We start from the raw sequence: 23,090 nt of genomic DNA on the forward strand, positions 1-23,090 counted from the left end.
AACTTAGATCGTAGAGTCGTTTGCTCTCGCACCATCCACCCAGAGCAGCAGCAGTTTCACACAGCTGCCGCTAGGCGGCAGCAAGACGTGTTGGCAGCTATTGTCGCCATGTTCTCACATCCCGAGTTTAGTGTCTTATAGGCATACGTATGAAACACACTTCTCTAATGTGTGGGATAAATGACTCTGACTGGAGCAGGTAGCAGGTCTTCAAGACTCTCAAAACAAGCGAATATTTTGGCCAAACTGTCTTCACTGCTAACACAAATTGCATTACTCTTGCAGTGGTACTTTCTTACGATACCTATCGATTTAATTACAGAGTGCTCATATGCAATGCAACTTTTAACTCACACATCAAGTACAACACAAGAAGACACAGCCTGTGACCATGTAAATTACTGAGGAACTCCACAGAGACCAAGCATGGTTCTATTCATCCAATGGCGCCAGAAGACAATAGTGACTGCAAGAAGAGACACAGTAGCCTCACAAACCATTAAAAACAGCATTCGTATTGCACACTTTGAAACACAGCAGTGTAGGTCATTACTAGGGCATGGATGGGTTAATGCGACTTGTGTGAGATAGTAGTAGGAATGATGGACATAGTTCCGTTTTCAGTACAATACCAGGTGATATATTTGTGTTGATCCAGGTGTACACAGGGCAGGTCTACTTGACAACAGTGAAACACTGTGATTGAGGTGTGTGAATGAGCCTAAAATATCGAGGGGACATGTGGTAAGAGAAACCAGGTTAGCATTGTGTTAGTAGCTGTAGTTATGTTCCTGTGAAATGTCAATCAGCTGTAATCCAGGTTGGTGAATGTTGTTATTGCAGGAAGAATTGCTAGTGCAGAACAAAGAGTGATAGATTTAGTATTTGAAAGCAGTTAATAACTGAGTAGCTACTGGTGTCATGTGACACAAACTGGTTTGTGATGTAGTTGTCTATTCCTGAAATCTTGAAGCTTGCTAGTGTTTTGTGTCTTGACTGGCTCTGTATCTGCTTATGTGGTAGAGCTTCTGTGTATGTAACATGATGAATATTGCATGCAGAGTTTGTCCAATCTTTCTCCTAGACACAGGATGAGAGGTGCATCAGCTGCAATTGTGAACACCATCGACTTGTATCACATTGATGGGATTCAAAGTGCTGTCAAAATAGTAGAGTCTCACATCTAAATGCTATATGTTAATATTAGCATACTGGTCTGCTGTCTAAACACTTCAGTGTTGTGGTATTCATTGGCTGACACTTTTGGAATTTATTTAGGTAACTGTATGTAATGGCAGATTGCCAGACATGTGGGAAAATACTTTGTGGGTCACACCAGTGAAATTTGTACATGACATGCTGATGCACCACAGATTTGCAGTAATAGTTGGTTTTTAGGTGAAGGGCAGTGGCTTATTACACAGGCAGATATGCTTCAGTTAAGAACCTGATGAGGTGTCACCTGCAGTCTGTATTATGAGGCTGCAGCTGGATAGCAAGGCCACTAGGAAAGTTACTTGAAACATAATGTTAAATAAACTTCCTGTAAAGGGGTAGCTTGCACACTTAATGATGAAAGATACACCTTCCTTCACATGTTTGTTTATGCTGCTCAAACAATTATGGCATCAGCTGCAGCCATGAAGATGAATAAAGATAAATATTGTGGGTCTGTGTGCAGACAGTATGTGATAGTGGCTTACAGGCACCAGAAGCTTTGTAGGCGTTAGAGAAAAATAAATATTAGGTAATGCAAGCTAATTTTAGAGCGCTAGAGTGTATTTAAGCAGTAGTCTAAGTGAAAGTATGTGAGTGAGAAAGATTTGGAACATGCAGCTATCTTGTGTAAAGTTGGTGTAAGGTTTCCAAATGTTGTGTGTGGCAGTAGGTGTGTGTTATGAAATGACATGATTGAGACAGTAGCAAGAGATGCTGTGACAGCTGAGTGTGATACTGAGGAAGAGAAGAGGCTTTTGCCTGTGCTAGGCTTAGCCTGGCTGTGATTTGTGTTGAAGGGGTGCTAGTGACATGTACTTGTGGTTTTGGTGTGCTTGCTGACTTGTTATTAAAGTGACATTTTAGATGTGCATTGGTGATGTAAGGGATAGGTTTATTGCCAGTTTTGTCATGTTCTGTTGTGAATGAAAGAAAGTGGAGGAGAACTGCGTAAATGGAGAGCATAGTTTGTGACAAGTGGGTGCAGATATGAAGCGAAACTTGTGTAGTTGGCTGATGGTATTAGCAGCTGATGTGAGGCATGAGAGAGTGAGATTGCGAAAAAAAATGTGGAACGCTTCACGATTTTGCGTGTCATCCTTGCGCAGGGGCCATGCTAATCTTCTCTGTATCGTTCCAATTTTAGTATATGTACCGCCGAAGCGAGTACATTCCAAGAGCCCTCTGAAATTGTATATATAGTTATGGCGTCGCGTCAAACATGGTTCGGCTTGGACGTAGGTTTACACAGCTCTGGCGAGGAACACAAGGCCTGCCGAGTGCTAATTTGTGAACTAATTACTGCGAGGTGTCGTTCTTAGTAAGTGGCAGCTCTGTCAACTGTAGATTTGGCAGTTTTGGGTGTAAAACTTAGATCGTAGAGTCGTTTGCTCTCGCACCATCCACCCAGAGCAGCAGCAGTTTCACACAGCTGCCGCTAGGCGGCAGCAAGACGTGTTGGCAGCTATTGTCGCCATGTTCTCACATCCCGAGTTTAGTGTCTTATAGGCATACGTATGAAACACACTTCTCTAATGTGTGGGATAAATGACTCTGACTGGAGCAGGTAGCAGGTCTTCAAGACTCTCAAAACAAGCGAATATTTTGGCCAAACTGTCTTCACTGCTAACACAAATTGCATTACTCTTGCAGTGGTACTTTCTTACGATACCTATCGATTTAATTACAGAGTGCTCATATGCAATGCAACTTTTAACTCACACATCAAGTACAACACAAGAAGACACAGCCTGTGACCATGTAAATTACTGAGGAACTCCACAGAGACCAAGCATGGTTCTATTCATCCAATGGCGCCAGAAGACAATAGTGACTGCAAGAAGAGACACAGTAGCCTCACAAACCATTAAAAACAGCATTCGTATTGCACACTTTGAAACACAGCAGTGTAGGTCATTACTAGGGCATGGATGGGTTAATGCGACTTGTGTGAGATAGTAGTAGGAATGATGGACATAGTTCCGTTTTCAGTACAATACCAGGTGATATATTTGTGTTGATCCAGGTGTACACAGGGCAGGTCTACTTGACAACAGTGAAACACTGTGATTGAGGTGTGTGAATGAGCCTAAAATATCGAGGGGACATGTGGTAAGAGAAACCAGGTTAGCATTGTGTTAGTAGCTGTAGTTATGTTCCTGTGAAATGTCAATCAGCTGTAATCCAGGTTGGTGAATGTTGTTATTGCAGGAAGAATTGCTAGTGCAGAACAAAGAGTGATAGATTTAGTATTTGAAAGCAGTTAATAACTGAGTAGCTACTGGTGTCATGTGACACAAACTGGTTTGTGATGTAGTTGTCTATTCCTGAAATCTTGAAGCTTGCTAGTGTTTTGTGTCTTGACTGGCTCTGTATCTGCTTATGTGGTAGAGCTTCTGTGTATGTAACATGATGAATATTGCATGCAGAGTTTGTCCAATCTTTCTCCTAGACACAGGATGAGAGGTGCATCAGCTGCAATTGTGAACACCATCGACTTGTATCACATTGATGGGATTCAAAGTGCTGTCAAAATAGTAGAGTCTCACATCTAAATGCTATATGTTAATATTAGCATACTGGTCTGCTGTCTAAACACTTCAGTGTTGTGGTATTCATTGGCTGACACTTTTGGAATTTATTTAGGTAACTGTATGTAATGGCAGATTGCCAGACATGTGGGAAAATACTTTGTGGGTCACACCAGTGAAATTTGTACATGACATGCTGATGCACCACAGATTTGCAGTAATAGTTGGTTTTTAGGTGAAGGGCAGTGGCTTATTACACAGGCAGATATGCTTCAGTTAAGAACCTGATGAGGTGTCACCTGCAGTCTGTATTATGAGGCTGCAGCTGGATAGCAAGGCCACTAGGAAAGTTACTTGAAACATAATGTTAAATAAACTTCCTGTAAAGGGGTAGCTTGCACACTTAATGATGAAAGATACACCTTCCTTCACATGTTTGTTTATGCTGCTCAAACAATTATGGCATCAGCTGCAGCCATGAAGATGAATAAAGATAAATATTGTGGGTCTGTGTGCAGACAGTATGTGATAGTGGCTTACAGGCACCAGAAGCTTTGTAGGCGTTAGAGAAAAATAAATATTAGGTAATGCAAGCTAATTTTAGAGCGCTAGAGTGTATTTAAGCAGTAGTCTAAGTGAAAGTATGTGAGTGAGAAAGATTTGGAACATGCAGCTATCTTGTGTAAAGTTGGTGTAAGGTTTCCAAATGTTGTGTGTGGCAGTAGGTGTGTGTTATGAAATGACATGATTGAGACAGTAGCAAGAGATGCTGTGACAGCTGAGTGTGATACTGAGGAAGAGAAGAGGCTTTTGCCTGTGCTAGGCTTAGCCTGGCTGTGATTTGTGTTGAAGGGGTGCTAGTGACATGTACTTGTGGTTTTGGTGTGCTTGCTGACTTGTTATTAGAGTGACATTTTAGATGTGCATTGGTGATGTAAGGGATAGGTTTATTGCCAGTTTTGTCATGTTCTGTTGTGAATGAAAGAAAGTGGAGGAGAACTGCGTAAATGGAGAGCATAGTTTGTGACAAGTGGGTGCAGATATGAAGCGAAACTTGTGTAGTTGGCTGATGGTATTAGCAGCTGATGTGAGGCATGAGAGAGTGAGATTGCGAAAAAAAATGTGGAACGCTTCACGATTTTGCGTGTCATCCTTGCGCAGGGGCCATGCTAATCTTCTCTGTATCGTTCCAATTTTAGTATATGTACCGCCGAAGCGAGTACATTCCAAGAGCCCTCTGAAATTGTATATATAGTTATGGCGTCGCGTCAAACATGGTTCGGCTTGGACGTAGGTTTACACAGCTCTGGCGAGGAACACAAGGCCTGCCGAGTGCTAATTTGTGAACTAATTACTGCGAGGTGTCGTTCTTAGTAAGTGGCAGCTCTGTCAACTGTAGATTTGGCAGTTTTGGGTGTAAAACTTAGATCGTAGAGTCGTTTGCTCTCGCACCATCCACCCAGAGCAGCAGCAGTTTCACACAGCTGCCGCTAGGCGGCAGCAAGACGTGTTGGCAGCTATTGTCGCCATGTTCTCACATCCCGAGTTTAGTGTCTTATAGGCATACGTATGAAACACACTTCTCTAATGTGTGGGATAAATGACTCTGACTGGAGCAGGTAGCAGGTCTTCAAGACTCTCAAAACAAGCGAATATTTTGGCCAAACTGTCTTCACTGCTAACACAAATTGCATTACTCTTGCAGTGGTACTTTCTTACGATACCTATCGATTTAATTACAGAGTGCTCATATGCAATGCAACTTTTAACTCACACATCAAGTACAACACAAGAAGACACAGCCTGTGACCATGTAAATTACTGAGGAACTCCACAGAGACCAAGCATGGTTCTATTCATCCAATGGCGCCAGAAGACAATAGTGACTGCAAGAAGAGACACAGTAGCCTCACAAACCATTAAAAACAGCATTCGTATTGCACACTTTGAAACACAGCAGTGTAGGTCATTACTAGGGCATGGATGGGTTAATGCGACTTGTGTGAGATAGTAGTAGGAATGATGGACATAGTTCCGTTTTCAGTACAATACCAGGTGATATATTTGTGTTGATCCAGGTGTACACAGGGCAGGTCTACTTGACAACAGTGAAACACTGTGATTGAGGTGTGTGAATGAGCCTAAAATATCGAGGGGACATGTGGTAAGAGAAACCAGGTTAGCATTGTGTTAGTAGCTGTAGTTATGTTCCTGTGAAATGTCAATCAGCTGTAATCCAGGTTGGTGAATGTTGTTATTGCAGGAAGAATTGCTAGTGCAGAACAAAGAGTGATAGATTTAGTATTTGAAAGCAGTTAATAACTGAGTAGCTACTGGTGTCATGTGACACAAACTGGTTTGTGATGTAGTTGTCTATTCCTGAAATCTTGAAGCTTGCTAGTGTTTTGTGTCTTGACTGGCTCTGTATCTGCTTATGTGGTAGAGCTTCTGTGTATGTAACATGATGAATATTGCATGCAGAGTTTGTCCAATCTTTCTCCTAGACACAGGATGAGAGGTGCATCAGCTGCAATTGTGAACACCATCGACTTGTATCACATTGATGGGATTCAAAGTGCTGTCAAAATAGTAGAGTCTCACATCTAAATGCTATATGTTAATATTAGCATACTGGTCTGCTGTCTAAACACTTCAGTGTTGTGGTATTCATTGGCTGCCACTTTTGGAATTTATTTAGGTAACTGTATGTAATGGCAGATTGCCAGACATGTGGGAAAATACTTTGTGGGTCACACCAGTGAAATTTTTACATGACATGCTGATGCACCACAGATTTGCAGTAATAGTTGGTTTTTAGGTGAAGGGCAGTGGCTTATTACACAGACAGATATGCTTCAGTTAAGAACCTGATGAGGTGTCACCTGCAGTCTGTATTATGAGGCTGCAGCTGGATAGCAAGGCCACTAGGAAAGTTACTTGAAACATAATGTTAAATAAACTTCCTGTAAAGGGGTAGCTTGCACACTTAATGATGAAAGATACACCTTCCTTCACATGTTTGTTTATGCTGCTCAAACAATTATGGCATCAGCTGCAGCCATGAAGATGAATAAAGATAAATATTGTGGGTCTGTGTGCAGACAGTATGTGATAGTGGCTTACAGGCACCAGAAGCTTTGTAGGCGTTAGAGAAAAATAAATATTAGGTAATGCAAGCTAATTTTAGAGCGCTAGAGTGTATTTAAGCAGTAGTCTAAGTGAAAGTATGTGAGTGAGAAAGATTTGGAACATGCAGCTATCTTGTGTAAAGTTGGTGTAAGGTTTCCAAATGTTGTGTGTGGCAGTAGGTGTGTGTTATGAAATGACATGATTGAGACAGTAGCAAGAGATGCTGTGACAGCTGAGTGTGATACTGAGGAAGAGAAGAGGCTTTTGCCTGTGCTAGGCTTAGCCTGGCTGTGATTTGTGTTGAAGGGGTGCTAGTGACATGTACTTGTGGTTTTGGTGTGCTTGCTGACTTGTTATTAGAGTGACATTTTAGATGTGCATTGGTGATGTAAGGGATAGGTTTATTGCCAGTTTTGTCATGTTCTGTTGTGAATGAAAGAAAGTGGAGGAGAACTGCGTAAATGGAGAGCATAGTTTGTGACAAGTGGGTGCAGATATGAAGCGAAACTTGTGTAGTTAGCTGATGGTATTAGCAGCTGATGTGAGGCATGAGAGAGTGAGATTGCGAAAAAAAATGTGGAACGCTTCACGATTTTGCGTGTCATCCTTGCGCAGGGGCCATGCTAATCTTCTCTGTATCGTTCCAATTTTAGTATATGTACCGCCGAAGCGAGTACATTCCAAGAGCCCTCTGAAATTGTATATATAGTTATGGCGTCGCGTCAAACATGGTTCGGCTTCGACGTAGGTTTACACAGCTCTGGCGAGGAACACAAGGCCTGCCGAGTGCTAATTTGTGAACTAATTACTGCGAGGTGTCGTTCTTAGTAAGTGGCAGCTCTGTCAACTGTAGATTTGGCAGTTTTGGGTGTAAAACTTAGATCGTAGAGTTGTTTGCTCTCGCACCATCCACCCATAGCAGCAGCAGTCTCACACAGCTGCCGCTAGGCGGCAGCAAGACGTGTTGGCAGCTATTGTCGCCATGTTCTCACATCCCGAGTTTAGTGTCTTATAGGCATACGTATGAAACACACTTCTCTAATGTGTGGGATAAATGACTCTGACTGGAGCAGGTAGCAGGTCTTCAAGACTCTCAAAACAAGCGAATGTTTTGGCCAAACTGTCTTCACTGCTAACACAAATTGCATTACTCTTGCAGTGGTACTTTCTTACGATACCTATCGATTTAATTACAGAGTGCTCATATGCAATGCAACTTTTAACTCACACATCAAGTACAACACAAGAAGACACAGCCTGTGACCATGTAAATTACTGAGGAACTCCACAGAGACCAAGCATGGTTCTATTCATCCAATGGCGCCAGAAGACAATAGTGACTGCAAGAAGAGACACAGTAGCCTCACGAACCATTAAAAACAGCATTCGTATTGCACACTTTGAAACACAGCAGTGTAGGTCATTACCAGGGCATGGACGGGTTATTGCGACTTGTGTGAGATAGTAGTAGGAATGATGGACATAGTTCCGTTTTCAGTACAACACCAGGTGATATATTTGTGTTGATCCAGGTGTACACAGGGCAGGTCTACTTGACAACAGTGAAACACTGTGATTGAGGTGTGTGAATGAGCCTAAAATATCGAGGGGACATGTGGTAAGAGAAACCATGTTAGCATTGTGTTAGTAGCTGTAGTTATGTTTCTGTGAAATGTCAATCAGCTGTAATCCAGGTTGGTGAATGTTGTTATTGCAGGAAGAATTGCTAGTGCAGAACAAAGAGTGATAGATTTAGTATTTGAAAGCAGTTAATAACTGAGTAGCTACTGGTGTCATATGACACAAACTGGTTTGTGATGTAGTTGTCTATTCCTGAAATCTTGAAGCTTGCTAGTGTTTTGTGTCTTGACTGGCTCTGTATCTGCTTATGTGGTAGAGCTTCTGTGTATGTAACATGATGAATATTGCATGCAGAGTTTGTCCAATCTTTCTCCTAGACACAGGATGAGAGGTGCATCAGCTGCAATTGTGAACACCATCGACTTGTATCACATTGATGGGATTCAAAGTGCTGTCAAAATAGTAGAGTCTCACATCTAAATGCTATATGTTAATATTAGCATACTGGTCTGCTGTCTAAACACTTCAGTGTTGTGGTATTCATTGGCTGACACTTTTGGAATTTATTTAGGTAACTGTATGTAATGGCAGATTGCCAGACATGTGGGAAAATACTTTGTGGGTCACACCAGTGAAATTTGTACATGACATGCTGATGCACCACAGATTTGCAGTAATAGTTGGTTTTTAGGTGAAGGGCAGTGGCTTATTACACAGGCAGATATGCTTCAGTTAAGAACCTGATGAGGTGTCACCTGCAGTCTGTATTATGAGGCTGCAGCTGGATAGCAAGGCCACTAGGAAAGTTACTTGAAACATAATGTTAAATAAACTTCCTGTAAAGGGGTAGCTTGCACACTTAATGATGAAAGATACACCTTCCTTCACATGTTTGTTTATGCTGCTCAAACAATTATGGCATCAGCTGCAGCCATGAAGATGAATAAAGATAAATATTGTGGGTCTGTGTGCAGACAGTATGTGATAGTGGCTTACAGGCACCAGAAGCTTTGTAGGCGTTAGAGAAAAATAAATATTAGGTAATGCAAGCTAATTTTAGAGCGCTAGAGTGTATTTAAGCAGTAGTCTAAGTGAAAGTATGTGAGTGAGAAAGATTTGGAACATGCAGCTATCTTGTGTAAAGTTGGTGTAAGGTTTCCAAATGTTGTGTGTGGCAGTAGGTGTGTGTTATGAAATGACATGATTGAGACAGTAGCAAGAGATGCTGTGACAGCTGAGTGTGATACTGAGGAAGAGAAGAGGCTTTTGCCTGTGCTAGGCTTAGCCTGGCTGTGATTTGTGTTGAAGGGGTGCTAGTGCCATGTACTTGTGGTTTTGGTGTGCTTGCTGACTTGTTATTAGAGTGACATTTTAGATGTGCATTGGTGATGTAAGGGATAGGTTTATTGCCAGTTTTGTCATGTTCTGTTGTGAATGAAAGAAAGTGGAGGAGAACTGCGTAAATGGAGAGCATAGTTTGTGACAAGTGGGTGCAGATATGAAGCGAAACTTGTGTAGTTGGCTGATGGTATTAGCAGCTGATGTGAGGCATGAGAGAGTGAGATTGCGAAAAAAAATGTGGAACGCTTCACGATTTTGCGTGTCATCCTTGCGCAGGGGCCATGCTAATCTTCTCTGTATCGTTCCAATTTTAGTATATGTACCGCCGAAGCGAGTACATTCCAAGAGCCCTCTGAAATTGTATATATAGTTATGGCGTCGCGTCAAACATGGTTCGGCTTGGACGTAGGTTTACACAGCTCTGGCGAGGAACACAAGGCCTGCCGAGTGCTAATTTGTGAACTAATTACTGCGAGGTGTCGTTCTTAGTAAGTGGCAGCTCTGTCAACTGTAGATTTGGCAGTTTTGGGTGTAAAACTTAGATCGTAGAGTCGTTTGCTCTCGCACCATCCACCCAGAGCAGCAGCAGTTTCACACAGCTGCCGCTAGGCGGCAGCAAGACGTGTTGGCAGCTATTGTCGCCATGTTCTCACATCCCGAGTTTAGTGTCTTATAGGCATACGTATGAAACACACTTCTCTAATGTGTGGGATAAATGACTCTGACTGGAGCAGGTAGCAGGTCTTCAAGACTCTCAAAACAAGCGAATATTTTGGCCAAACTGTCTTCACTGCTAACACAAATTGCATTACTCTTGCAGTGGTACTTTCTTACGATACCTATCGATTTAATTACAGAGTGCTCATATGCAATGCAACTTTTAACTCACACATCAAGTACAACACAAGAAGACACAGCCTGTGACCATGTAAATTACTGAGGAACTCCACAGAGACCAAGCATGGTTCTATTCATCCAATGGCGCCAGAAGACAATAGTGACTGCAAGAAGAGACACAGTAGCCTCACAAACCATTAAAAACAGCATTCGTATTGCACACTTTGAAACACAGCAGTGTAGGTCATTACTAGGGCATGGATGGGTTAATGCGACTTGTGTGAGATAGTAGTAGGAATGATGGACATAGTTCCGTTTTCAGTACAATACCAGGTGATATATTTGTGTTGATCCAGGTGTACACAGGGCAGGTCTACTTGACAACAGTGAAACACTGTGATTGAGGTGTGTGAATGAGCCTAAAATATCGAGGGGACATGTGGTAAGAGAAACCATGTTAGCATTGTGTTAGTAGCTGTAGTTATGTTCCTGTGAAATGTCAATCAGCTGTAATCCAGATTGGTGAATGTTGTTATTGCAGGAAGAATTGCTAGTGCAGAACAAAGAGTGATAGATTTAGTATTTGAAAGCAGTTAATAACTGAGTAGCTACTGGTGTCATGTGACACAAACTGGTTTGTGATGTAGTTGTCTATTCCTGAAATCTTGAAGCTTGCTAGTGTTTTGTGTCTTGACTGGCTCTGTATCTGCTTATGTGGTAGAGCTTCTGTGTATGTAACATGAGGAATATTGCATGCAGAGTTTGTCCAATCTTTCTCCTAGACACAGGATGAGAGGTGCATCAGCTGCAATTGTGAACACCATCGACTTGTATCACATTGATGGGATTCAAAGTGCTGTCAAAATAGTAGAGTCTCACATCTAAATGCTATATGTTAATATTAGCATACTGGTCTGCTGTCTAAACACTTCAGTGTTGTGGTATTCATTGGCTGACACTTTTGGAATTTATTTAGGTAACTGTATGTAATGGCAGATTGCCAGACATGTGGGAAAATACTTTGTGGGTCACACCAGTGAAATTTGTACATGACATGCTGATGCACCACAGATTTGCAGTAATAGTTGGTTTTTAGGTGAAGGGCAGTGGCTTATTACACAGGCAGATATGCTTCAGTTAAGAACCTGATGAGGTGTCACCTGCAGTCTGTATTATGAGGCTGCAGCTGGATAGCAAGGCCACTAGGAAAGTTACTTGAAACATAATGTTAAATAAACTTCCTGTAAAGGGGTAGCTTGCACACTTAATGATGAAAGATACACCTTCCTTCACATGTTTGTTTATGCTGCTCAAACAATTATGGCATCAGCTGCAGCCATGAAGATGAATAAAGATAAATATTGTGGGTCTGTGTGCAGACAGTATGTGATAGTGGCTTACAGGCACCAGAAGCTTTGTAGGCGTTAGAGAAAAATAAATATTAGGTAATGCAAGCTAATTTTAGAGCGCTAGAGTGTATTTAAGCAGTAGTCTAAGTGAAAGTATGTGAGTGAGAAAGATTTGGAACATGCAGCTATCTTGTGTAAAGTTGGTGTAAGGTTTCCAAATGTTGTGTGTGGCAGTAGGTGTGTGTTATGAAATGACATGATTGAGACAGTAGCAAGAGATGCTGTGACAGCTGAGTGTGATACTGAGGAAGAGAAGAGGCTTTTGCCTGTGCTAGGCTTAGCCTGGCTGTGATTTGTGTTGAAGGGGTGCTAGTGACATGTACTTGTGGTTTTGGTGTGCTTGCTGACTTGTTATTAGAGTGACATTTTAGATGTGCATTGGTGATGTAAGGGATAGGTTTATTGCCAGTTTTGTCATGTTCTGTTGTGAATGAAAGAAAGTGGAGGAGAACTGCGTAAATGGAGAGCATAGTTTGTGACAAGTGGGTGCAGATATGAAGCGAAACTTGTGTAGTTGGCTGATGGTATTAGCAGCTGATGTGAGGCATGAGAGAGTGAGATTGCGAAAAAAAATGTGGAACGCTTCACGATTTTGCGTGTCATCCTTGCGCAGGGGCCATGCTAATCTTCTCTGTATCGTTCCAATTTTAGTATATGTACCGCCGAAGCGAGTACATTCCAAGAGCCCTCTGAAATTGTATATATAGTTATGGCGTCGCGTCAAACATGGTTCGGCTTGGACGTAGGTTTACACAGCTCTGGCGAGGAACACAAGGCCTGCCGAGTGCTAATTTGTGAACTAATTACTGCGAGGTGTCGTTCTTAGTAAGTGGCAGCTCTGTCAACTGTAGATTTGGCAGTTTTGGGTGTAAAACTTAGATCGTAGAGTCGTTTGCTCTCGCACCATCCACCCAGAGCAGCAGCAGTTTCACACAGCTGCCGCTAGGCGGCAGCAAGACGTGTTGGCAGCTATTGTCGCCATGTTCTCACATCCCGAGTTTAGTGTCTTATAGGCATACGTATGAAACACACTTCTCTAATGTGTGGGATAAATGACTCTGACTGGAGCAGGTAGCAGGTCTTCAAGACTCTCAAAACAAGCGAATATTTTGGCCAAACTGTCTTCACTGCTAACACAAATTGCATTACTCTTGCAGTGGTACTTTCTTACGATACCTATCGATTTAATTACAGAGTGCTCATATGCAATGCAACTTTTAACTCACACATCAAGTACAACACAAGAAGACACAGCCTGTGACCATGTAAATTACTGAGGAACTCCACAGAGACCAAGCATGGTTCTATTCATCCAATGGCGCCAGAAGACAATAGTGACTGCAAGAAGAGACACAGTAGCCTCACAAACCATTAAAAACAGCATTCGTATTGCACACTTTGAAACACAGCAGTGTAGGTCATTACTAGGGCATGGATGGGTTAATGCGACTTGTGTGAGATAGTAGTAGGAATGATGGACATAGTTCCGTTTTCAGTACAATACCAGGTGATATATTTGTGTTGATCCAGGTGTACACAGGGCAGGTCTACTTGACAACAGTGAAACACTGTGATTGAGGTGTGTGAATGAGCCTAAAATATCGAGGGGACATGTGGTAAGAGAAACCAGGTTAGCATTGTGTTAGTAGCTGTAGTTATGTTCCTGTGAAATGTCAATCAGCTGTAATCCAGGTTGGTGAATGTTGTTATTGCAGGAAGAATTGCTAGTGCAGAACAAAGAGTGATAGATTTAGTATTTGAAAGCAGTTAATAACTGAGTAGCTACTGGTGTCATGTGACACAAACTGGTTTGTGATGTAGTTGTCTATTCCTGAAATCTTGAAGCTTGCTAGTGTTTTGTGTCTTGACTGGCTCTGTATCTGCTTATGTGGTAGAGCTTCTGTGTATGTAACATGATGAATATTGCATGCAGAGTTTGTCCAATCTTTCTCCTAGACACAGGATGAGAGGTGCATCAGCTGCAATTGTGAACACCATCGACTTGTATCACATTGATGGGATTCAAAGTGCTGTCAAAATAGTAGAGTCTCACATCTAAATGCTATATGTTAATATTAGCATACTGGTCTGCTGTCTAAACACTTCAGTGTTGTGGTATTCATTGGCTGACACTTTTGGAATTTATTTAGGTAACTGTATGTAATGGCAGATTGCCAGACATGTGGGAAAATACTTTGTGGGTCACACCAGTGAAATTTGTACATGACATGCTGATGCACCACAGATTTGCAGTAATAGTTGGTTTTTAGGTGAAGGGCAGTGGCTTATTACACAGGCAGATATGCTTCAGTTAAGAACCTGATGAGGTGTCACCTGCAGTCTGTATTATGAGGCTGCAGCTGGATAGCAAGGCCACTAGGAAAGTTACTTGAAACATAATGTTAAATAAACTTCCTGTAAAGGGGTAGCTTGCACACTTAATGATGAAAGATACACCTTCCTTCACATGTTTGTTTATGCTGCTCAAACAATTATGGCATCAGCTGCAGCCATGAAGATGAATAAAGATAAATATTGTGGGTCTGTGTGCAGACAGTATGTGATAGTGGCTTACAGGCACCAGAAGCTTTGTAGGCGTTAGAGAAAAATAAATATTAGGTAATGCAAGCTAATTTTAGAGCGCTAGAGTGTATTTAAGCAGTAGTCTAAGTGAAAGTATGTGAGTGAGAAAGATTTGGAACATGCAGCTATCTTGTGTAAAGTTGGTGTAAGGTTTCCAAATGTTGTGTGTGGCAGTAGGTGTGTGTTATGAAATGACATGATTGAGACAGTAGCAAGAGATGCTGTGACAGCTGAGTGTGATACTGAGGAAGAGAAGAGGCTTTTGCCTGTGCTGGGCTTAGCCTGGCTGTGATTTGTGTTGAAGGGGTGCTAGTGACATGTACTTGTGGTTTTGGTGTGCTTGCTGACTTGTTATTAGAGTGACATTTTAGATGTGCATTGGTGATGTAAGGGATAGGTTTATTGCCAGTTTTGTCATGTTCTGTTGTGAATGAAAGAAAGTGGAGGAGAACTGCGTAAATGGAGAGCATAGTTTGTGACAAGTGGGTGCAGATATGAAGCGAAACTTGTGTAGTTGGCTGATGGTATTAGCAGCTGATGTGAGGCATGAGAGAGTGAGATTGCGAAAAAAAATGTGGAACGCTTCACGATTTTGCGTGTCATCCTTGCGCAGGGGCCATGCTAATCTTCTCTGTATCGTTCCAATTTTAGTATATGTACCGCCGAAGCGAGTACATTCCAAGAGCCCTCTGAAATTGTATATATAGTTATGGCGTCGCGTCAAACATGGTTCGGCTTGGACGTAGGTTTACACAGCTCTGGCGAGGAACACAAGGCCTGCCGAGTGCTAATTTGTGAACTAATTACTGCGAGGTGTCGTTCTTAGTAAGTGGCAGCTCTGTCAACTGTAGATTTGGCAGTTTTGGGTGTAAAACTTAGATCGTAGAGTCGTTTGCTCTCGCACCATCCACCCAGAGCAGCAGCAGTTTCACACAGCTGCCGCTAGGCGGCAGCAAGACGTGTTGGCAGCTATTGTCGCCATGTTCTCACATCCCGAGTTTAGTGTCTTATAGGCATACGTATGAAACACACTTCTCTAATGTGTGGGATAAATGACTCTGACTGGAGCAGGTAGCAGGTCTTCAAGACTCTCAAAACAAGCGAATATTTTGGCCAAACTGTCTTCACTGCTAACACAAATTGCATTACTCTTGCAGTGGTACTTTCTTACGATACCTATCGATTTAATTACAGAGTGCTCATATGCAATGCAACTTTTAACTCACACATCAAGTACAACACAAGAAGACACAGCCTGTGACCATGTAAATTACTGAGGAACTCCACAGAGACCAAGCATGGTTCTATTCATCCAATGGCGCCAGAAGACAATAGTGACTGCAAGAAGAGACACAGTAGCCTCACAAACCATTAAAAACAGCATTCGTATTGCACACTTTGAAACACAGCAGTGTAGGTCATTACTAGGGCATGGATGGGTTAATGCGACTTGTGTGAGATAGTAGTAGGAATGATGGACATAGTTCCGTTTTCAGTACAATACCAGGTGATATATTTGTGTTGATCCAGGTGTACACAGGGCAGGTCTACTTGACAACAGTGAAACACTGTGATTGAGGTGTGTGAATGAGCCTAAAATATCGAGGGGACATGTGGTAAGAGAAACCAGGTTAGCATTGTGTTAGTAGCTGTAGTTATGTTCCTGTGAAATGTCAATCAGCTGTAATCCAGGTTGGTGAATGTTGTTATTGCAGGAAGAATTGCTAGTGCAGAACAAAGAGTGATAGATTTAGTATTTGAAAGCAGTTAATAACTGAGTAGCTACTGGTGTCATGTGACACAAACTGGTTTGTGATGTAGTTGTCTATTCCTGAAATCTTGAAGCTTGCTAGTGTTTTGTGTCTTGACTGGCTCTGTATCTGCTTATGTGGTAGAGCTTCTGTGTATGTAACATGATGAATATTGCATGCAGAGTTTGTCCAATCTTTCTCCTAGACACAGGATGAGAGGTGCATCAGCTGCAATTGTGAACACCATCGACTTGTATCACATTGATGGGATTCAAAGTGCTGTCAAAATAGTAGAGTCTCACATCTAAATGCTATATGTTAATATTAGCATACTGGTCTGCTGTCTAAACACTTCAGTGTTGTGGTATTCATTGGCTGACACTTTTGGAATTTATTTAGGTAACTGTATGTAATGGCAGATTGCCAGACATGTGGGAAAATACTTTGTGGGTCACACCAGTGAAATTTGTACATGACATGCTGATGCACCACAGATTTGCAGTAATAGTTGGTTTTTAGGTGAAGGGCAGTGGCTTATTACACAGGCAGATATGCTTCAGTTAAGAACCTGATGAGGTGTCACCTGCAGTCTGTATTATGAGGCTGCAGCTGGATAGCAAGGCCACTAGGAAAGTTACTTGAAACATAATGTTAAATAAACTTCCTGTAAAGGGGTAGCTTGCACACTTAATCATGAAAGATACACCTTCCTTCACATGTTTGTTTATGCTGCTCAAACAATTATGGCATCAGCTGCAGCCATGAAGATGAATAAAGATAAATATTGTGGGTCTGTGTGCAGACAGTATGTGATAGTGGCTTACAGGCACCAGAAGCTTTGTAGGCGTTAGAGAAAAATAAATATTAGGTAATGCAAGCTAATTTTAGAGCGCTAGAGTGTATTTAAGCAGTAGTCTAAGTGAAAGTATGTGAGTGAGAAAGATTTGGAACATGCAGCTATCTTGTGTAAAGTTGGTGTAAGGTTTCCAAATGTTGTGTGTGGCAGTAGGTGTGTGTTATGAAATGACATGATTGAGACAGTAGCAAGAGATGCTGTGACAGCTGAGTGTGATACTGAGGAAGAGAAGAGGCTTTTGCCTGTGCTAGGCTTAGCCTGGCTGTGATTTGTGTTGAAGGGGTGCTAGTGACATGTACTTGTGGTATTGGTGTGCTTGCTGACTTGTTATTAGAGTGACATTTTAGATGTGCATTGGTGATGTAAGGGATAGGTTTATTGCCAGTTTTGTCATGTTCTGTTGTGAATGAAAGAAAGTGGAGGAGAACTGCGTAAATGGAGAGCATAGTTTGTGACAAGTGGGTGCAGATATGAAGCGAAACTTGTGTAGTTGGCTGATGGTATTAGCAGCTGATGTGAGGCATGAGAGAGTGAGATTGCGAAAAAAAATGTGGAACGCTTCACGATTTTGCGTGTCATCCTTGCGCAGGGGCCATGCTAATCTTCTCTGTATCGTTCCAATTTTAGTATATGTACCGCCGAAGCGAGTACATTCCAAGAGCCCTCTGAAATTATATATATAGTTATGGCGTCGCGTCAAACATGGTTCGGCTTGGACGTAGGTTTACACAGCTCTGGCGAGGAACACAAGGCCTGCCGAGTGCTAATTTGTGAACTAATTACTGCGAGGTGTCGTTCTTAGTAAGTGGCAGCTCTGTCAACTGTAGATTTGGCAGTTTTGGGTGTAAAACTTAGATCGTAGAGTTGTTTGCTCTCGCACCATCCACCCATAGCAGCAGCAGTTTCACACAGCTGCCGCTAGGCGGCAGCAAGACGTGTTGGCAGCTATTGTCGCCATGTTCTCACATCCCGAGTTTAGTGTCTTATAGGCATACGTATGAAACACACTTCTCTAATGTGTGGGATAAATGACTCTGACTGGAGCAGGTAGCAGGTCTTCAAGACTCTCAAAACAAGCGAATGTTTTGGCCAAACTGTCTTCACTGCTAACACAAATTGCATTACTCTTGCAGTGGTACTTTCTTACGATACCTATCGATTTAATTACAGAGTGCTCATATGCAATGCAACTTTTAACTCACACATCAAGTACAACACAAGAAGACACAGCCTGTGACCATGTAAATTACTGAGGAACTCCACAGAGACCAAGCATGGTTCTATTCATCCAATGGCGCCAGAAGACAATAGTGACTGCAAGAAGAGACACAGTAGCCTCACAAACCATTAAAAACAGCATTCGTATTGCACACTTTGAAACACAGCAGTGTAGGTCATTACTAGGGCATGGATGGGTTAATGCGACTTGTGTGAGATAGTAGTAGGAATGATGGACATAGTTCCGTTTTCAGTACAATACCAGGTGATATATTTGTGTTGATCCAGGTGTACACAGGGCAGGTCTACTTGACAACAGTGAAACACTGTGATTGAGGTGTGTGAATGAGCCTAAAATATCGAGGGGACATGTGGTAAGAGAAACCAGGTTAGCATTGTGTTAGTAGCTGTAGTTATGTTCCTGTGAAATGTCAATCAGCTGTAATCCAGGTTGGTGAATGTTGTTATTGCAGGAAGAATTGCTAGTGCAGAACAAAGAGTGATAGATTTAGTATTTGAAAGCAGTTAATAACTGAGTAGCTACTGGTGTCATGTGACACAAACTGGTTTGTGATGTAGTTGTCTATTCCTGAAATCTTGAAGCTTGCTAGTGTTTTGTGTCTTGACTGGCTCTGTATCTGCTTATGTGGTAGAGCTTCTGTGTATGTAACATGATGAATATTGCATGCAGAGTTTGTCCAATCTTTCTCCTAGACACAGGATGAGAGGTGCATCAGCTGCAATTGTGAACACCATCGACTTGTATCACATTGATGGGATTCAAAGTGCTGTCAAAATAGTAGAGTCTCACATCTAAATGCTATATGTTAATATTAGCATACTGGTCTGCTGTCTAAACACTTCAGTGTTGTGGTATTCATTGGCTGACACTTTTGGAATTTATTTAGGTAACTGTATGTAATGGCAGATTGCCAGACATGTGGGAAAATACTTTGTGGGTCACACCAGTGAAATTTGTACATGACATGCTGATGCACCACAGATTTGCAGTAATAGTTGGTTTTTAGGTGAAGGGCAGTGGCTTATTACACAGGCAGATATGCTTCAGTTAAGAACCTGATGAGGTGTCACCTGCAGTCTGTATTATGAGGCTGCAGCTGGATAGCAAGGCCACTAGGAAAGTTACTTGAAACATAATGTTAAATAAACTTCCTGTAAAGGGGTAGCTTGCACACTTAATCATGAAACATACACCTTCCTTCACATGTTTGTTTATGCTGCTCAAACAATTATGGCATCAGCTGCAGCCATGAAGATGAATAAAGATAAATATTGTGGGTCTGTGTGCAGACAGTATGTGATAGTGGCTTACAGGCACCAGAAGCTTTGTAGGCGTTAGAGAAAAATAAATATTAGGTAATGCAAGCTAATTTTAGAGCGCTAGAGTGTATTTAAGCAGTAGTCTAAGTGAAAGTATGTGAGTGAGAAAGATTTGGAACATGCAGCTATCTTGTGTAAAGTTGGTGTAAGGTTTCCAAATGTTGTGTGTGGCAGTAGGTGTGTGTTATGAAATGACATGATTGAGACAGTAGCAAGAGATGCTGTGACAGCTGAGTGTGATACTGAGGAAGAGAAGAGGCTTTTGCCTGTGCTAGGCTTAGCCTGGCTGTGATTTGTGTTGAAGGGGTGCTAGTGACATGTACTTGTGGTTTTGGTGTGCTTGCTGACTTGTTATTAGAGTGACATTTTAGATGTGCATTGGTGATGTAAGGGATAGGTTTATTGCCAGTTTTGTCATGTTCTGTTGTGAATGAAAGAAAGTGGAGGAGAACTGCGTAAATGGAGAGCATAGTTTGTGACAAGTGGGTGCAGATATGAAGCGAAACTTGTGTAGTTGGCTGATGGTATTAGCAGCTGATGTGAGGCATGAGAGAGTGAGATTGCGAAAAAAAATGTGGAACGCTTCACGATTTTGCGTGTCATCCTTGCGCAGGGGCCATGCTAATCTTCTCTGTATCGTTCCAAATTTAGTATATGTACCGCCGAAGCGAGTACATTCCAAGAGCCCTCTGAAATTATATATATAGTTATGGCGTCGCGTCAAACATGGTTCGGCTTGGACGTAGGTTTACACAGCTCTGGCGAGGAACACAAGGCCTGCCGAGTGCTAATTTGTGAACTAATTACTGCGAGGTGTCGTTCTTAGTAAGTGGCAGCTCTGTCAACTGTAGATTTGGCAGTTTTGGGTGTAAAACTTAGATCGTAGAGTTGTTTGCTCTCGCACCATCCACCCATAGCAGCAGCAGTTTCACACAGCTGCCGCTAGGCGGCAGCAAGACGTGTTGGCAGCTATTGTCGCCATGTTCTCACATCCCGAGTTTAGTGTCTTATAGGCATACGTATGAAACACACTTCTCTAATGTGTGGGATAAATGACTCTGACTGGAGCAGGTAGCAGGTCTTCAAGACTCTCAAAACAAGCGAATGTTTTGGCCAAACTGTCTTCACTGCTAACACAAATTGCATTACTCTTGCAGTGGTACTTTCTTACGATACCTATCGATTTAATTACAGAGTGCTCATATGCAATGCAACTTTTAACTCACACATCAAGTACAACACAAGAAGACACAGCCTGTGACCATGTAAATTACTGAGGAACTCCACAGAGACCAAGCATGGTTCTATTCATCCAATGGCGCCAGAAGACAATAGTGACTGCAAGAAGAGACACAGTAGCCTCACAAACCATTAAAAACAGCATTCGTATTGCACACTTTGAAACACAGCAGTGTAGGTCATTACTAGGGCATGGATGGGTTAATGCGACTTGTGTGAGATAGTAGTAGGAATGATGGACATAGTTCCGTTTTCAGTACAATACCAGGTGATATATTTGTGTTGATCCAGGTGTACACAGGGCAGGTCTACTTGACAACAGTGAAACACTGTGATTGAGGTGTGTGAATGAGCCTAAAATATCGAGGGGACATGTGGTAAGAGAAACCAGGTTAGCATTGTGTTAGTAGCTGTAGTTATGTTCCTGTGAAATGTCAATCAGCTGTAATCCAGGTTGGTGAATGTTGTTATTGCAGGAAGAATTGCTAGTGCAGAACAAAGAGTGATAGATTTAGTATTTGAAAGCAGTTAATAACTGAGTAGCTACTGGTGTCATGTGACACAAACTGGTTTGTGATGTAGTTGTCTATTCCTGAAATCTTGAAGCTTGCTAGTGTTTTGTGTCTTGACTGGCTCTGTATCTGCTTATGTGGTAGAGCTTCTGTGTATGTAACATGATGAATATTGCATGCAGAGTTTGTCCAATCTTTCTCCTAGACACAGGATGAGAGGTGCATCAGCTGCAATTGTGAACACCATCGACTTGTATCACATTGATGGGATTCAAAGTGCTGTCAAAATAGTAGAGTCTCACATCTAAATGCTATATGTTAATATTAGCATACTGGTCTGCTGTCTAAACACTTCAGTGTTGTGGTATTCATTGGCTGACACTTTTGGAATTTATTTAGGTAACTGTATGTAATGGCAGATTGCCAGACATGTGGGAAAATACTTTGTGGGTCACACCAGTGAAATTTGTACATGACATGCTGATGCACCACAGATTTGCAGTAATAGTTGGTTTTTAGGTGAAGGGCAGTGGCTTATTACACAGGCAGATATGCTTCAGTTAAGAACCTGATGAGGTGTCACCTGCAGTCTGTATTATGAGGCTGCAGCTGGATAGCAAGGCCACTAGGAAAGTTACTTGAAACATAATGTTAAATAAACTTCCTGTAAAGGGGTAGCTTGCACACTTAATGATGAAAGATACACCTTCCTTCACATGTTTGTTTATGCTGCTCAAACAATTATGGCATCAGCTGCAGCCATGAAGATGAATAAAGATAAATATTGTGGGTCTGTGTGCAGACAGTATGTGATAGTGGCTTACAGGCACCAGAAGCTTTGTAGGCGTTAGAGAAAAATAAATATTAGGTAATGCAAGCTAATTTTAGAGCGCTAGAGTGTATTTAAGCAGTAGTCTAAGTGAAAGTATGTGAGTGAGAAAGATTTGGAACATGCAGCTATCTTGTGTAAAGTTGGTGTAAGGTTTCCAAATGTTGTGTGTGGCAGTACGTGTGTGTTATGAAATGACATGATTGAGACAGTAGCAAGAGATGCTGTGACAGCTGAGTGTGATACTGAGGAAGAGAAGAGGCTTTTGCCTGTGCTAGGCTTAGCCTGGCTGTGATTTGTGTTGAAGGGGTGCTAGTGACATGTACTTGTGGTTTTGGTGTGCTTGCTGACTTGTTATTAGAGTGACATTTTAGATGTGCATTGGTGATGTAAGGGATAGGTTTATTGCCAGTTTTGTCATGTTCTGTTGTGAATGAAAGAAAGTGGAGGAGAACTGCGTAAATGGAGAGCATAGTTTGTGACAAGTGGGTGCAGATATGAAGCGAAACTTGTGTAGTTGGCTGATGGTATTAGCAGCTGATGTGAGGCATGAGAGAGTGAGATTGCGAAAAAAAATGTGGAACGCTTCACGATTTTGCGTGTCATCCTTGCGCAGGGGCCATGCTAATCTTCTCTGTATCGTTCCAATTTTAGTATATGTACCGCCGAAGCGAGTACATTCCAAGAGCCCTCTGAAATTATATATATAGTTATGGCG

General features: G+C 41.9%; 9 non-coding genes across 9 annotated transcripts; all 9 read right to left on the reverse strand.

Annotated features, from left to right (window-relative positions):
• Positions 1-2,279: 2,279 nt before the first annotated feature.
• Positions 2,280-2,386, reverse strand: LOC126279511 (U6 spliceosomal RNA). The gene has a single exon (XR_007550988.1). It is a non-coding gene; the product is annotated as a U6 spliceosomal RNA (small nuclear RNA).
• A 2,476-nt stretch (positions 2,387-4,862) lies between these two features.
• On the reverse strand, positions 4,863-4,969 carry LOC126279512 (U6 spliceosomal RNA). The gene has a single exon (XR_007550989.1). It is a non-coding gene; the product is annotated as a U6 spliceosomal RNA (small nuclear RNA).
• Positions 4,970-7,445: 2,476 nt separating this feature from the next.
• Positions 7,446-7,552, reverse strand: LOC126279514 (U6 spliceosomal RNA). The gene has a single exon (XR_007550990.1). It is a non-coding gene; the product is annotated as a U6 spliceosomal RNA (small nuclear RNA).
• A 2,476-nt stretch (positions 7,553-10,028) lies between these two features.
• Positions 10,029-10,135, reverse strand: LOC126279515 (U6 spliceosomal RNA). The gene has a single exon (XR_007550991.1). It is a non-coding gene; the product is annotated as a U6 spliceosomal RNA (small nuclear RNA).
• Positions 10,136-12,611: 2,476 nt separating this feature from the next.
• LOC126279516 (U6 spliceosomal RNA) lies at positions 12,612-12,718 on the reverse strand. The gene has a single exon (XR_007550992.1). It is a non-coding gene; the product is annotated as a U6 spliceosomal RNA (small nuclear RNA).
• Positions 12,719-15,194: 2,476 nt separating this feature from the next.
• Positions 15,195-15,301, reverse strand: LOC126279517 (U6 spliceosomal RNA). Its single transcript, XR_007550993.1, has one exon. It is a non-coding gene; the product is annotated as a U6 spliceosomal RNA (small nuclear RNA).
• A 2,476-nt stretch (positions 15,302-17,777) lies between these two features.
• LOC126279518 (U6 spliceosomal RNA) lies at positions 17,778-17,884 on the reverse strand. The gene has a single exon (XR_007550994.1). It is a non-coding gene; the product is annotated as a U6 spliceosomal RNA (small nuclear RNA).
• A 2,476-nt stretch (positions 17,885-20,360) lies between these two features.
• On the reverse strand, positions 20,361-20,467 carry LOC126279640 (U6 spliceosomal RNA). Its single transcript, XR_007551107.1, has one exon. It is a non-coding gene; the product is annotated as a U6 spliceosomal RNA (small nuclear RNA).
• A 2,476-nt stretch (positions 20,468-22,943) lies between these two features.
• On the reverse strand, positions 22,944-23,050 carry LOC126279519 (U6 spliceosomal RNA). Its single transcript, XR_007550995.1, has one exon. It is a non-coding gene; the product is annotated as a U6 spliceosomal RNA (small nuclear RNA).
• Positions 23,051-23,090: the final 40 nt, after the last annotated feature.

Source organism: Schistocerca gregaria, chromosome 6, assembly GCF_023897955.1.
Source record: "Schistocerca gregaria isolate iqSchGreg1 chromosome 6, iqSchGreg1.2, whole genome shotgun sequence".
NCBI lineage: Eukaryota > Metazoa > Arthropoda > Insecta > Orthoptera > Acrididae > Schistocerca > Schistocerca gregaria.